This window comes from Planococcus citri, chromosome 2 (assembly GCF_950023065.1).
Source record: "Planococcus citri chromosome 2, ihPlaCitr1.1, whole genome shotgun sequence".
Lineage (NCBI taxonomy): Eukaryota > Metazoa > Arthropoda > Insecta > Hemiptera > Pseudococcidae > Planococcus > Planococcus citri.
In genome coordinates, this window is record NC_088678.1 from 39,261,131 (window position 1) to 39,276,713 (window position 15,583).

General features: G+C 32.5%; 4 long non-coding RNA genes across 4 annotated transcripts; all 4 read left to right on the plus strand.

Moving 5' to 3' along the window:
* Positions 1-1,829: 1,829 nt before the first annotated feature.
* LOC135835721 (uncharacterized) lies at positions 1,830-6,673 on the plus strand. The gene is made up of 5 exons (XR_010556939.1): positions 1,830-1,956; positions 3,891-4,369; positions 5,230-5,362; positions 5,486-6,210; positions 6,289-6,673. It is a non-coding gene; the product is annotated as an uncharacterized LOC135835721 (long non-coding RNA).
* Positions 6,674-6,907: 234 nt separating this feature from the next.
* Positions 6,908-9,834, plus strand: LOC135835722 (uncharacterized). Its single transcript, XR_010556940.1, has 2 exons — positions 6,908-9,128; positions 9,285-9,834. It is a non-coding gene; the product is annotated as an uncharacterized LOC135835722 (long non-coding RNA).
* A 1,948-nt stretch (positions 9,835-11,782) lies between these two features.
* On the plus strand, positions 11,783-12,440 carry LOC135835724 (uncharacterized). The gene is made up of 2 exons (XR_010556942.1): positions 11,783-11,986; positions 12,067-12,440. It is a non-coding gene; the product is annotated as an uncharacterized LOC135835724 (long non-coding RNA).
* A 1,300-nt stretch (positions 12,441-13,740) lies between these two features.
* LOC135835723 (uncharacterized) lies at positions 13,741-15,427 on the plus strand. The gene is made up of 2 exons (XR_010556941.1): positions 13,741-15,183; positions 15,288-15,427. It is a non-coding gene; the product is annotated as an uncharacterized LOC135835723 (long non-coding RNA).
* Positions 15,428-15,583: the final 156 nt, after the last annotated feature.

Genomic DNA, 15,583 nt, shown 5'->3' on the forward strand with positions numbered 1-15,583 from the left:
CGGATTATCACCTCGATGTACTAATTAATTAATACCAACAATTACGATTAAATCAAAATATCATCTTAAACACATGTGAAGTGGGTTAACCAAAAATAATATTACTTAAAAGGCATATGCCTGTTTTCATATACAAATTACTCCTTGACCACATAGGTACTTCAACGAGGATCTTGCCACAGCCAATTGTAAAAACCAAGTGAAGATATATTCCAATAGCCAGAAGCTTGTGCCTCCTTGACTATAGAAATGTCTCATTCACACCCTATTATTATAATATTTTCCCATGTTACTGGTACCCTCTTTACTAAATAGCAATAAAAATCACATCGCGTAAAGGGTTACCCTAAGGTCTATCACCTAGCAGATGGAGGCAGATTGCACCATAACCCTAACAGTTTTAATTTTTTTTTTTTTTAAATGGGCCAAAATTGAATTTTTAAAAATTTGCCAAAAATTATAAAATATATTATTCAGGTTCTGAAATTTTTACTAGTCATATATTTTGGGGTAATCTTTCATTTCCTCTCTGTTTGGTTCAAAATTTTTTGTGCCGGTAGGAATATTTCCACTGCAATATGAGGCAACTAAAAGGTGAGTTTGGATTCTGAAATTAAGTAAGTATGTGTTAATTTACTAGTAACTATAGATTTATGTGAAGTAGGTATTTTTTATTTCAAATGAGCAATTGACCCGATCCTTTGTAGTCAACTCCAGTCCAGGAAACAACTCCTTGGTTAAAAAAAAATCCAACTGATTTATTATTTTACATTTTTGTCAGAAGTGCGACTAACGATACAGAAAATGTTTTCCTGAGAAATTTTTCGATTTGAAAATTCAATTGTATCAATAATCTCACGAGTTTCAACATCATTAAGGGGATATTCTCAATACACCAAATTTTCTCATAGCATAACCAAAATGCCTTAATTTTACATTGGTCTTATGGGACGGAATGGGACAAACTTCAATGTTATAATTTAGAGCTGCGGATGCATGGAATGGGCTCAAATTTGAAATACATGTTTTTCAAGACATTTTGAACAATCCTGTGCATGCATTTGTCAATACGTTGAATAGTTTTTCAATAAATACAGTTTCAAGAAATGTTGGATTTTTCTCAAAAAGTCCAATATTCCATTAAATCGTATTTTTTCGAAAACTACTCAACGTATCGACAAATGCATGCACAGGATTGTTCTAGTGGTCTTGAAAAACATGTATTTCAAATTTGAGCCCATTCCATGCACAAATTGCTATGAATTATGTGTTTGAAGTTTGGCAGGCGGACAGATATACTACCATGTATTGAGAATATCCCCTTAATAAAATTCTATGAGAAACTGCCAAATACCTATTTTCATGAGACAGACAACATTTTTAGAATTTCTCAAGATATGATCGAAAAATGCCGCAAGAGTGCGCAAACAAAAGCATAAGTAAAATGTAATTTTTTGTAACTTTGATTTGATTATTGTTATGAACAAATACCTACCTACACAAGAAGTTTCGAGCTCCTTGCAGACATCTTTTGAACGAAGTATCCTGAAAAAAGTACCTGAAAAAAAATTTGATGCGCCACAGTTTTGATTCTGAACATTTTTTTAGGACCCATAGGATTCAATGAGCAATTTTTATTCCTCTAAATGTAGAATTTTCATTGGTACCTGATCAACGAACGTTTTAGTAAAATGACCCGTTAAAAAAATTGAAACCGCGTATAGATGAAATACTGATACTTATCGAAAACATTTCGGAAATATAAAATTAGATAAGAGACTTATGATTACATTGATACCTAAATTTTTGATAGATCAATTATTTAGAAAACATACATACCTATATCTATCTACTCGTACCTACCTACTTTTTGAGCTCCTCACACATTTGATCAATTGATTTGCATTGTAACATCCCGTGTAAAATTTCAGTAAAAAGCAAATGAATATTTCCCACGTGAGTATTTTCCAATACCTTTAGAATTTATTATATTTTGTTCTTAAGTGGGTACCACATTTTCTTGGGCAAAAGTCAACTTATTCCATTTGTGTGTACTGCGCTGAACATTCATATTTTTTTCAAGCAAATTTTTCGAAAGAAGGAATTTTGCATCTTTTACTGCTCACCTACTTTCTTTCAAATCATCATTACAATGCTGAAAATGATTAGGTACCTAAAGATAATGATTTTAATGTTCAGGATATCTTGTACAAAGAACCCAAATTGCTCTTCGGAAGGGATATACTCGTACTTACATGTATTGTATTCATAGATTATAAATGCCACAAACAATTTAATTAAGTTATAAATAAATTTGATATTGGCAAAAGAAACGTAGATTCCATTCAGCGCAGAGTACATCCACATTGTTTTCCAAGCAAACCTTTCGAGTGATGGAAGTGAAACAATGCTGAAAACGGCTGTAATCTTTTTAATGTTCATAATAACTCGGGCATACAATACTGACGAGGAATGTGAAAAAATATGCACAGATATATTCAAATATTTGGAATTGGCCGATGGACAAAATTTAGAAGGCATTTGTGAAGATGGTGTTTGTAAATGTTACGTAAGAGATGACTATGAAGGATACATTCCTTTGGATTTCGCCGAGAAAGACTATATGGGATAATAAAACTATATTCGTTAGGTATTGATTTTCTCAATATTTCTAGCTTCAAGTTGAAGACGTTACATTTTTTTTTTTTTTTTTGAATTTCCAATTTCAGAATTGAGAGTTCTTTGTGCGATTAATTAATTCATTCGCATTGTGACTTACGGCAAAAAATTTCAATGGGTCGAAATTGGCGAAAAATAAATAAAGAAGAAAAATTTCACAACTAAGAATTCTCCAACATCTCACAAAACAATTGTTTCGTTCTCAAGCATCACACGTATTGGGTAAAAGAACCGTGATTCCGTTTTTCATACATCCACATCATTTTCAAAACAAATTTTCCGGGTTATAAAATTTTGCAAATTCTAAATACCTACTTACTATCTTTTAAACCAACATTGCAATGCTGAAAATAACCATAATCTTTTTAATGCTCACTATAACTTGGGCGGAGCAGTACTGCAACCAGGTCCCGCAATCATTTAAAAAAAACTGGATCGTATGCCGAGTGGAGGACTGTGATAGAGTGTGCAAGGAAAGAAATGGCAATGATATAGAGGGTAATCAAGTAATAGGCATATGTCGTGGTGAGTATACTTGTAAATGTTACGAGCATAATGATGCTAAACGTTCTCTTAAGTCTTTAGAAATATTACAAGAAAAAATTAATTAATAACAATGTGACTCCAAACTATGGTATTAACAATTGTAGTTTATGTACCCACATATGTGACTGATTATTGATAACGTAGGTAGCAAAACCCAAGTTTAAATTGTTGATTAAAGAACGTCATTATAAGTACCTATTTATAATATGTAAAATAGAATTAAGATTTGTAAAAATGATTCTATTTTGTAGAATATTTGAGAAAAACCTGAATTTTTGTAAAATTACACAATCTGCCGATTGTATGTCGTTTCTTCAAGGAAAAAGAGCCTCTACGAAAAAATTCACGATGATAAAAAATCGTTCTTTTTCGCAGCCATTTCTTTAAAATCCGAGTAGATATTTTAAAAATTTATCGTCAAAAATCACAATGAGGACCGTTTTTACCCCAAGAATACGATTTTTACTTTTTAGGAATACTACTTGAAAATTCTGAACTGAAAGTTGGAACACTGCCTATAAATGAAAGAAAATTCTGATATTTTTCAACTTGGAATCTTAATATTAACCAATAACGTCCCGAGTTTCAAATGTTTCAATATCCGTTTTATGGTTTTGAATTTGAGAAATAATATGTAGCACTCCCAAATTTGGTTTTGTTTTCAGTTGTGACAAAATAACGTTCCTGATTTTGGTTTCGGTTTTGAGAAGTTTCTATCGGTTTCTGGAGGGTTTCGGTTTCGGTTTTGGTTCTGGTTTTATCCACTGCGATTTGATGCATGTAGGGAGGGATTTTATGGACTAAGGAGCTTCATTCCCCTGATACTGAGTGAAGAATTTCTATTGGTTAGTAGAACGATTCGTTAAAAATTGAACCCATGTACACACTGAATATTGATATTAGAAACGTTCTCGTAACGTTCTCGAAAATCTCGCATTGAGAAATTTACGATTACCTACACTGATATCTGAAGTTTTGAAACACTATCTATATCCAATTGAATTCAAAATAAATACACAACAATTTTTTTCAATTTCATATCATAAAGTTAAGAGTACCTCACGCAACTGGTTAATTCGTGTACATTGTAAACATCCTGAGGAAAGTTTCAATGGATCAAATTTGGCGAAAAATAAATACCGAGGTAAAATTTCAACTACAAGTACTTGTATTTTCCAATACCTTTCAAAATTACCTACTTGGTTTTGAAGCAGATATACCATACTCCATGAACGAAAGTAACTGCGCAGACATCTACGTATTTTCAAGTAAATTTTCGAAAATTATGAAATTCAACAAGTTTTAGATATTGTCTAGATACCTACTTTTTTTCTAAACCAACATTACGATGCTGAAAATGACCATAATCTTTTTAATGTTCACTACAACTTGGGCAAGTGAAGAGGAAACCTTCTTATGCACAGCTGATGAATGTACCAAAGAATGCGCGGATAAATATGATGAAAATATCTCATACAAGAAAGTAGTAGGCATATGTCTTCTCCAGGGGGATTGTAAATGTTTAGAATTTAATAAGAGAAAGCATTCTCTAAGGCCTTACAAAGAAAATGGAGAGTTGGACTCCATGCGATGGTATTAATTATATAAATTAAGAAACGTTATAACTATAAGTTCCTACCTAAGTTTTCAAAATAAGATCAAAATTAGTAAAGAAAAAAAAGATTCTATTTTATAGAATATTTTTTAAAAAATATAACATTATTTTTTTGACATATTTATAAGTAATTTATCCAATTCTGGTTGATTCTTTAAGGAAAAAAATATCAAGTCGTGAAGAATTTTTATTGGAATCAACTTGATTGAAATAAGCTTTGATAAAGTGGTTCACGAAAAATTGAACCCAATGTAGACTGAAAATCGATATCAGAAACATTTCGAAAATTTAATACTTAGCTATCAAGAAATTTGTAATTACACTGATTTTTGAATTGTTGATAAGTTAATGATTTTAAAAATACAGATCTTCCTGCTTTTTTCAATTAGTTATTTCAAAAATTACGCGAGCTCCTCACACATAATAAATCAACTCATTTGATAGCAGCATCCCTTGGAAAACTTCAATGAATCGAAATTGGTAAAAAAATAAATACGTCAAGGAGGTGAAATTTCATATATGGTAAGTGTTATCCAATACCTTACAAATTTATTACATTTCGTTCTCAACTGTCTTGCTCACACACTCGCGTTCTTTTCCAAGTCAATTTTCTGATAGTGAGTGATGAAATTTTGTCAATTTTAGATATCTATTTTCTCTAAACCAACACATCAGAATGCTGACAATTACCGTATTCTTTTTAATATTCACTGTAACTTGGACAAACGTAAAAGCTGAAGAAACAATGAACACATGCAAATTTGAGGACTGCTACAAAGAATGCACGGAAAAGTTTGGTGAATTTCGAGCGGGCAATCAAGTAATAGGCGTTTGTAATATAGCTGAACGGACTTGTGAATGTTTCGAATTTCAAAGACAGAATAACAATTCTCTGAAGCCTGAAAAAAACAGTTGAAAAAACGACTATTACATAGCTATGGAAAAAAGTAGGTATCAATCAGTCGTGAAGAATTTTTATTGGTATTATCTCGGTTGAAAAAAGTTTTGGTAAAGCGCTTCATGAAAAATTAAACCCATGTAGACTGAAAATCGATATCAGAAACATTTCGAAAATTTAATATCAAGAAATTTGTGATTATACTGATATTTAAATTGTTGATAAGTTAATGATTTTAAAAATACATACCTAAGTACCTACCTACTTTTTTCAATTCCTCACTTCAAAAATTACACGAGCTCCTCACACTACCTAAATCAACTCATTTGATAGCAGCATCCCTCGAAAAACTTCAATGAATCAAAATTGGTAAAAATAAACAAGTCAAGGTGGTGAAATTTCATATGATAAGTGTTATCCAATACCTCCAAATTTATTACATTTCGTTCTCAAGCATATTCCTTGAGGAAAAGTAAGTCTTGCACACACATCCACGTTCTTTTCCAAGTCAATTTTCTGATTGTGAGTGATGAAATTTTGCCCATTTTAGATATCTATTTTTCTCCAAACCAACACATTACAATGCTGACAATTGCTGTAATTTTTTTAATATTCACTGTAACTTGGACAAACGTAAAAGCTGAAGCAGCAAACGTATGCAAAATTGAGGACTGTTACAAAGAATGCACGGGAAAGTTTGGTCGCTTTCGGTCGGGTAATCAAATAATAGGCATTTGTAATATACCTGAACGGACTTGTGAATGTTTCGAATTTCAAAGAGACAATAACTATTCTCTTAAGCCTTGAAAAAACGACTACAAGCTATGAGATATGGAATAAATAATGTAGCTGTAAATTAAGAAAAACTGTCACGAGCATTTCAGTACAATACAGGTATACGAATACACTGAGAAAAATGTATAGTATAAATTACAATAAATTTATAGTAAACGTGCTCCAGTATTGGAATTATAGTCAAAATTACTATAACTATAGTAAATGAAATACTATAATTATAATAAAAAATACTATAATATAGTAAATATTACCATACGTATAGTATTTTATTTACTATAGTTATAGTAATTTTGACTATAATGCCCAAACTGGAGCACGTTTACTATATATTATGATTATTTATACTATTCAAATTTTTCTCAGTGTAGAATAGAAATAAAACTTGCACATGAGAATATACATACATACTATTTCTATTTTTTATGTATAGAATGTTCAGGCGAAATAAATCTGATTTTCTATAAAATATGTAATCTACATTTATGCATTGTTGCTTCTTTGGGAAATGAAATATTTTCAAAACATCAAGTCACATAAAAATAAGCGATTTATAAATTTTTAATCGTTCAAAAGAACTCCTAAGACTAAGGAACTAAATACCAGGTATGGAAATACGCCATCTTTGGATATAGAAAAAAAATTTTAAGGACTCAATTTATTAATAATACCGCCAATTTACATTATTTTTTTACTTCATATTCATTTTAATACACAAAATAAACATTTTCCCACCATTTTTTTGATTTCATTTCTTTATATGACTGAAATGAAAAAATCACATCACCGTCAAAACTACGAAATCTATATCCAAAGATGGCGTATTTCCATACCTGGTATTTAGTTCCTTACTAAGACAAGTCTTGGAGTTTTACGCCAATAGCCCAGATTGACTCAAAATTTCATGTTTCACCTTTTGAAGCTCCAATTTAATGAATAATTTTCTCGAACATATGATGGTTTAGTGAGGGGGAGGGGAAGCAAACTTTTTTTCTGACAATCAGACAAAAACATTTTGCACGAATTTTGGCGGAATGAACTATTGATACGATGATTTTTGGGTTCAGCATAAAAGATTTCATGTATAGATGCATTGTGGATTAAGAATATAAATTCCTGTGAATGACTTGTTGCCAATTGATGGAGCCACGTGCTTCACAAAACTCAAAATTTAATACTAATTCAAAAAAAAAAAAAAAATCATTAAAAATAAGAAAACGTTTGGACCATTTAAATGATGATGCCCATAAGCCTTATATGTAGTACTCGAATTACGACAAAATGCCCATCTTTAAAATTGAAGGAGCAAACTTGATAAAAAATGTCCAAATTCGTTGTGCCCCAGATTTTGAAAATTTTGAATTTTCAAATTGTGTTTTCCCCTTTAATTTTGAAGATAGGAAATTTGTCATAATCATTTTTTATGTTTGTCCACACTCAAATACTTTGAGTCAGTGAAGTCACTTAAATGATTCAAAATTTTTTTCATTTTTGGGGAATTTTTCAAGATTAGTAAATTTTTGCCCAAAAATGAATGGAAGAACAAAAAATGTTATGACAAATTTTCTATCTTCAAAATTGAAAGCGGAAACATAATTTGAAAATTTTGAATCAAGTTTTCCCCTTCAATTTTGATGATGTGCAATTTGCGTAACATTTTTTTCATAATACATGCAATGAAACGTCGGTATAACACACTCGATAAATGTTGAGAAACGCTAGAATTACGAACGAGTTCAAACCAGCATTGAAAGAAACATACCAATATGGTTGAACGTAGTTTTTCCCAACTTGTTTACGTTTTAACGCGCAACGATTGGTGAAAAAAAAACACCCAAGGGAAGGAAAAAAGCAACCGTACTTTTTTCTTCCCTGGTTGCTTTTCTCCTTCCCTAGGTAAGGAGAAAAGCAATCAAGTATTTTGTTAATTATTTGCGTAAATCGGTTTGTTTCATTGCATTAATTATGAAAAATATCTTACAAAGCAAGAATCGAACTGGAATTTTACGTATCTCGTGCATTTGCTTCACTCGCTTCGCTCGTTCAGCAATCAGATGCACTCAATACGTAATGATTCCAGTTCGACTCTTGTATAGTAATATACTATTGTTCGGCTACTCGAGTACTATGGCTAATGGTGTAATGGACATCATTTGAATGATTCTATTCTTTTCTTATTCTTGATGATTTTTTTCAAAATTAGTAAATTCCGAGTTTTACAAAGCACATCGCTCATTTAATTCACAAGATAGGCAACCAGTCATAATAACTTTTTTTGATCGTCTCCTCGAGTGCCATCTACAGTTGAATTTTGGCAAACGATTTCCGGAATACTCTGTATGTGATTATAGAGATTTTTATACCTACTGATATCGAAAACACATTACCTAAAGAGATTCGCGATAACATTTGTATCTAAATGGTTGATAGGTTAAAAATTTTGAAAACAGATATTTACTTTTTTCAATAACTCATTTCAAAAAATGAGAGCTTCTCACGCCATGAATCAATTCATTTGCATTGTAACATATCGTGAGAAATTCCAATGGATCGAAATTGGCAAAAAATGCATAAGTTGATGAGGGAATTTCATACGTAAGTATTTTACAATATCTCACAAATTTATTATTTCATTCTTAAGCACACTTCTTGATCGAAATTAAATTACCTACCTACTTCTACATTATTGTACAAACATCCGCATTTTTCTCCAAACAAAATTTTTGAGTGATGGAATTTTGCAAATTTTAGATACCTAGTAGCATCTTTTGTTCTACACCAACATTGCAATGCTGAAAGTGACAGTGATCTTTTTAATATTCACTATAACTTGGACAAATGCGACGGTCGATAAAAATAAGGTACCATCGATCGATGAAAATAAGGTACCATCGATCGATGAAAATAAAGTACCATTGATCGATGAAAATAAAGTACCATCGATCGATGAAAAAAAAGTACTATCATGCAGAATTGAAGAATGCGACAGAGAATGCACGGAAAAAAATGGCGAATATATTTTAGGCAATCAAGTAATAGGCATATGTAATGGAGATCGGAATTGTGAATGTTACGAATTTAGAGAAGATTGGCATACACTCAGTCGTCTCAGGCTTTTAACTGACGCCGGCAGGCACGTTCTCTGGCGTCGTCCAAAAAAAATAATTGATCAATAATGTAAATATTATAAGCGTTATTGTAAACTCAAAAACTACAATCAAAAGTTGTAAAAGTATTTCAATTTCGTTGAATATTTTTTTAAAAATCTATTTTTGTAAAATTACAGAATCTACTTACTTAATGCTTGTTGCTTCTTTAAAGATGAAAGTTTTAGTCATTGAGATAAAACGTCATTTGAGGATCGAATAGTTGTGTTTTATTTTCAGGATGTTGAATCAAGAAACTATTTCCTTATTGATTATACGGTCATAAGGCTTATATAATAGACCAACTCTTGGAATATTTTTTGAAAAGCAGGTGCCATTCGTGCATTAAATTATTTTATTAGCATGTTTCATGATCTGGCGCAGCAGAAACAAACACTAAATACACAATGGATGACATTTGTAAATGGTCCAAGTAGAGTACGTAGCTGATTAGGGTGGATCGCGAAAAAAAAGTCTTTGGATTTTAATCAAATTGAATGGGAACCTTCATTTTGAGTTGAAAGTTATCCAGAAAAATTGTTAGCACCTGAGGTGCCTCTGGAGGGGAGATATCAGTTCTCAAAGAGGGGGTATTTTCGAAAATATCGTAGTTTTTTCGCCCAGCCATCGTCATTCAAATCGATAAAGGCCTTTTTTAGCGTTCTACTGAAGGGTTGAAAATTTTAAAGTTGCTCATTTTAGAGCGAATTCATATTTTGAGAATTTTTTTCCAGCAAATATTTCGTATTAATTATGACAAAATATTGAAAGAAGTCATTTCTATAATATTGGAGAAATATTTTGTAATGCAGTGGTACCAATTTTTTGGTTATTATGACTAATTTCAAAATAAATTGTGAATACTTAATAGCCAAGCAAAAACTCACATTTTTTTTGCGTTTTTATTTTTGAATTGGCAACAATGATTAAAAAATTGGCACAACTGCGTCCCACATATTTCCCCAGTATTCCCTCATTTTCTCCAGAAATGACCTGGTGATGTGATTCGGGGAATCGTGAATTGTGTAAAATATGCCTGTATCTTGGTCTGTGGATGTGGAATGACGTGCCTACGTACATATTTTGAATATGGATATGACTTGCAATATTACAAACTCCATACTTGAAAATTGTGAGTAAATGATATCAGAAGCATTTCGAAAATGTAATGTTAAGAGATTCGTTGATAACACTGATATCCAAACGGTTGATAGATTAATAATTTTGAAAAAATATACCTACTTTTTTCTTACTCGTTTCAAAAATTAAAAGAGTTTCTCGCACAATTAATAAATTCATTTGCATTGTAACTCTCCGTGGAAAATTTCAATGGATCGAAATTGTCAAAAAATAAATAAAGTGAAGAGGCAAAATTCCACCTGTAAGTATTTTCCATTACGTCATAAATTTATTATTTTGTTTTCAAGCACAAATTTTCTCAGGTAAAAGTGTATTTCTTCCTCTTTCACACACCCACACATCTGGATAATGGAATATTGCAAATTATAGATCCCATTTTTCTCTAAGTCAACATTGCAATGCTGCAAATATTTGTTATTTTTTTAATTCTCGCCATAACACGGACAAACGCGTCGGGCATTACAGAAAAAAAATCCGTATGCACAGTTGAAGACTGCACCAAAGAATGCAAGGAAAAATTTGGTGAATTTGCAACGCAATCGTGGAGCAGTCAAGTAATGGGCGTATGTCTTGGTGAACGAAGAATAAGATGTAAATGTTACGCAATTAAGGAAGACAGTCTTACTGTCAAGCCTTTAAGAAGAAAGTGGGACTTTAAGCTATGAAATGAATACAATAATCATCCTCGTGCGATTACTGATTAGGAAATAAGTTAAAATTGTGAATTACGAGTATGAAACGCCATAATGAGTATTAATAAAACAAAATTCAAAAAAATAAAAGTACCTATGTCATGAAGATTTATTCCCCTTATTGGGTTTATGCTATGTACAATCTAGGTACTTACTTGAATAAATGAGGTCATAGTGAAATGGTTCATTGAAAATTGAATCCACGTAGACGAAATATCTGATATCAGAAAAATTTTAAAAATATCATAGATATTGAGAGATTTGTGATAACATTGATACCTATCTAAATTTTTGATGGGTTAGGTAGTAATAATTTTGAAAATAGGTACATTGAAAACACGTAGTTTTTTTTTCAATTACTTACTTATTTTGAAAATTGATCAATTCATTCACATTCCAACATTCAGTGTAAAAGTTTCAATGGATCGAAATTGGCAAAAAAAAATTAATGAAGTGATAGGTAAAATTTTCTTCTGTAAGTATTTCACCAAGTACTACATTTTTGGGATAAAAGTAAATTACATTCATCTTGCACATACACTCTTGTTCTTTTAGACGCCTAATTTTCTCTAAACCAGCATTGCAATGCTGAAAATACCTGTTATCTTTTTAATGTTCACCATAACTTGGACGAACGCGGAAGACGCTAAAGTTAGAACATATCATTTATGCGAAGTTGGAGCCTGTAACAGAAAATGCATGGACAAATTTGGTGTAAGTATCTTAGGCTGGCCAGTAATAGGCATATGTCATGGCGAACTCAAAAAATGTAAATGTTATGCATTCAATCATGATGAACTTGTGCTGGGACCTATAAGGAAAAGAGCACATGTTGTAGACTCGGGAGAAGATCGGTGATCTAACTGACGGAGGAGGGAGACGAATTTAAATATTGTAAAATGTTTGAGAAAAATTAAAATTCGGTAAAATTACATATTGACGATGAGCAAACCAACGAATAGATCCAAATTGATTTTAAAAAATCGCGAATATCAATCCTGATGACATTAATTTCTATGCCGAGAATAAAGTTAGATAGGTACCTAGTATACTTTCGAAAATACAAAATGGTCAAAAAAACGTCTTCAACTGCGCAAAAAAATTTCAAGAAGTGCTTTGACAAAATTGTTTTTGAATGTGAATTAACGCGAACACTCCTCATACAAGATGTAGTTTACAATGAAATTCGGTTGAAGGGGGAGGGGGAGGGGAGACGTAGGTATTTGAAATAAATTCCGGTGAAATCAATTATTCGTGTGACGCGACGATTCTCAATTAAAATAAACACCAACGATTTGAAGTACATACTTAGTAGCCCAGTCAAAATGCAATTTGACCCAAACATTATTGCGATCAAAGGTTTTTTGGTGAATATTGTCTAGGGTGGTATGCAGAACAACATACTAAAAGTCCCCGCCTCGACCCCGCGAGCTAACCCCCCACAGTGGATCAAAGCCCCCCCCAATCCGTTTTTCGTCAAGAACTCCTGAAATATTGAATTTTGAGTAAAATGAGCTCAGTGATCATTTCATCTCCTCTCCAATACCTATCAAATGAGCTATTGACCAACTCCCTAGCCTCAAGGGGGGTGGCGCTACGACCCTTCAAAGTGACGTGATTGTGATAATTTTACATTTTATGACTTGGGACTTGTAACCTTTTCTAATTGATAAAATGAAGTCAAACTTGGGAAATGGGATTCTTTTGGGAGCTAGAGTTGACCTCTGGAGTGGGGAGGGTCAAAGTTGAAAATTACAGAAAGGTCATTTTTTTGGAGGGGCATAACATGACCCCAAATGGATGAAAAATGTCCAAAATCATACCATCGGACAGTACCCCCATCTGTGATCAACATATCCAAATTTCAGCTTCCTAGGTCATCCCCACTCCTTTTAAGATGAAAAAAACGAAAATAGGGGCAAAATAAGGGGATTTTCACCTTAATTCCGCTTCAAATGGGGTGGGGATGACCTAGGGAGCTGAAACTTGGATATGTTGATCACAGATGGGGTACTGTCCGATGGTATGATTTTGGACCTTTTTTTTATCCATGTGGAGTCATGTTATGCCCCTCCAAAAAATGACCTTTCTGTAATTTTCAACTTTGACCCTCCCCATTCCAGAGGTCAACTCTAGCTCCCAAAAGAATCCCATTTCCCAAGTTTGACTTCATTTTATCAATTAGAAAAGGTTACAAGTCCCAAGTCATAAAATGTAAAATTATCACAATCACGTCACTTTGAAGGGTCGTAGCGCCACCCCCCTTGAGGCTAGGGAGTTGGTCAATAGCTCATTTGATAGGTATTGGAGAGGAGATGAAATGATCACTGAGCTCATTTTACTCAAAATTCAATATTTCAGGAGTTCTTGACGAAAAACTGATTTGGGGGGGGGCTTTAATCCACTGTGGGGGGTTATCTCGTGAAGTAGGGGCGGGGACTTTTAGTATGTTGTTCACTTGTTCAGCATACCACCCCAGACAATATTCACCAAAAAACCTTTGATTGCAATAATGTTTGGGTTCGCCTATTTTTTTTCTGCTATTTGACTGGGCTATATGTAGTTAGGTATTTTGCTTTCATTCCTCCGAGCGTGGAATTTCTTTCGTATCTGATTAATTAACGTAAATACATATCTGATGGGTTAATCATTTCAAAAATACATGCGTACATTTTTCAATTTCCTATTTCAAAATTAATAGTTCCTCCCGTTACTAATCAATTCGTGTACACTGTAACATCCCGAGTTAAATTTCAACGTGTGGAAATTGGCAAAAACTAAAATGAAAAAGTAAAATTTCACACGTGAGTACTTATTTTGTTGATTTCATTCTACGCACGCATCCGTGTTTTTATCCGAGCAAATTTTTCGAATGATGGAGTTTTGCAAATCAGAGATACTCACTTTTCTCTAAACCAACATTACAATGCTGAAAATAACTGTAATTTTTTTAACCGTCACGATAATTTGGACAAACGCGAGCCTTTACGAAAGCAAAGAGGTATGCGAATTTGAGGCCTGCAGAAAAACATGCACGGATGTATTTGATCGGAAGGTACCAGGAAAGGAAATAACTGGTTTATGTTTGAATAAAGGGACATGTCATTGTTACGAATACGACGAGAACACACATTGTCTCATACATTTGCCGGATGGAAAAGTAATAGGGTCCGCAATTCACGATAAAAGGTGTGATAAAATTCCGGAAGATCTGCCTTACGAGTATCCTGAAAAATTGTATAATCATCCACTCGAAGAATGAAAATGCAGAGTATGATAAAATGATTAGCCAATAAGTTTTCCTACCTAATTGTAAATTACGAAACGCCATACTAAAGTATTTACTTAGGTATAATATAGAATCAAAAGTTGTAAATATAATTCCATTTTGTAGAATGTTTGAGAAAAATATACTCGTACATTTTTGTAAAATTTTGTACATATAATTTACCTACTTGATACTTATTGCTTATTTAAGGATAAAAGTATCGAGTCGTAAAGATAAACTTGAACCTTCACTTATCAATGACGAAAAATTCAACAGCTTCTTGAAGTAGGTAATAAAAATTCTCAAGTCATTGATAATAACTAATAAGGAAACCAACGAATGGATCCAGGAAGATAAAAAACCACGGATGGTTATTGATCCTGATAAATGATAACATATTTCTGGTATGTAAATTTTTGATAAGAACATTTTGAAAATACATTGCTACTTTTTCAATTCCTCATTTCAAACTTGAAGAGTGCCTCACTTGATTAATGAATTTTTTTAGCGTTGTAGTAGATATCCTGAGGAAAATTTCAATCGATCGAAATCGTCACAAATTAACATAGAGAAGTAAAATTGCACATGAACGTTTTGAACTTGTCATTTCGTCCACAAATGAGTATCATATTCCTTGAGCGTACCTAGGTAAGCTGATTCCATTCTGCGCCAATGTCAGCTTTTTTTCAGAGCTAATTCTCCTAGAGATGTAATTTTGCCAGATACCTACTTCTCTAAACCAACATAACTGCAATGGTGAAAATAACCGTGATCTTTTTAATGTTCACAATAACTTTAACAAAC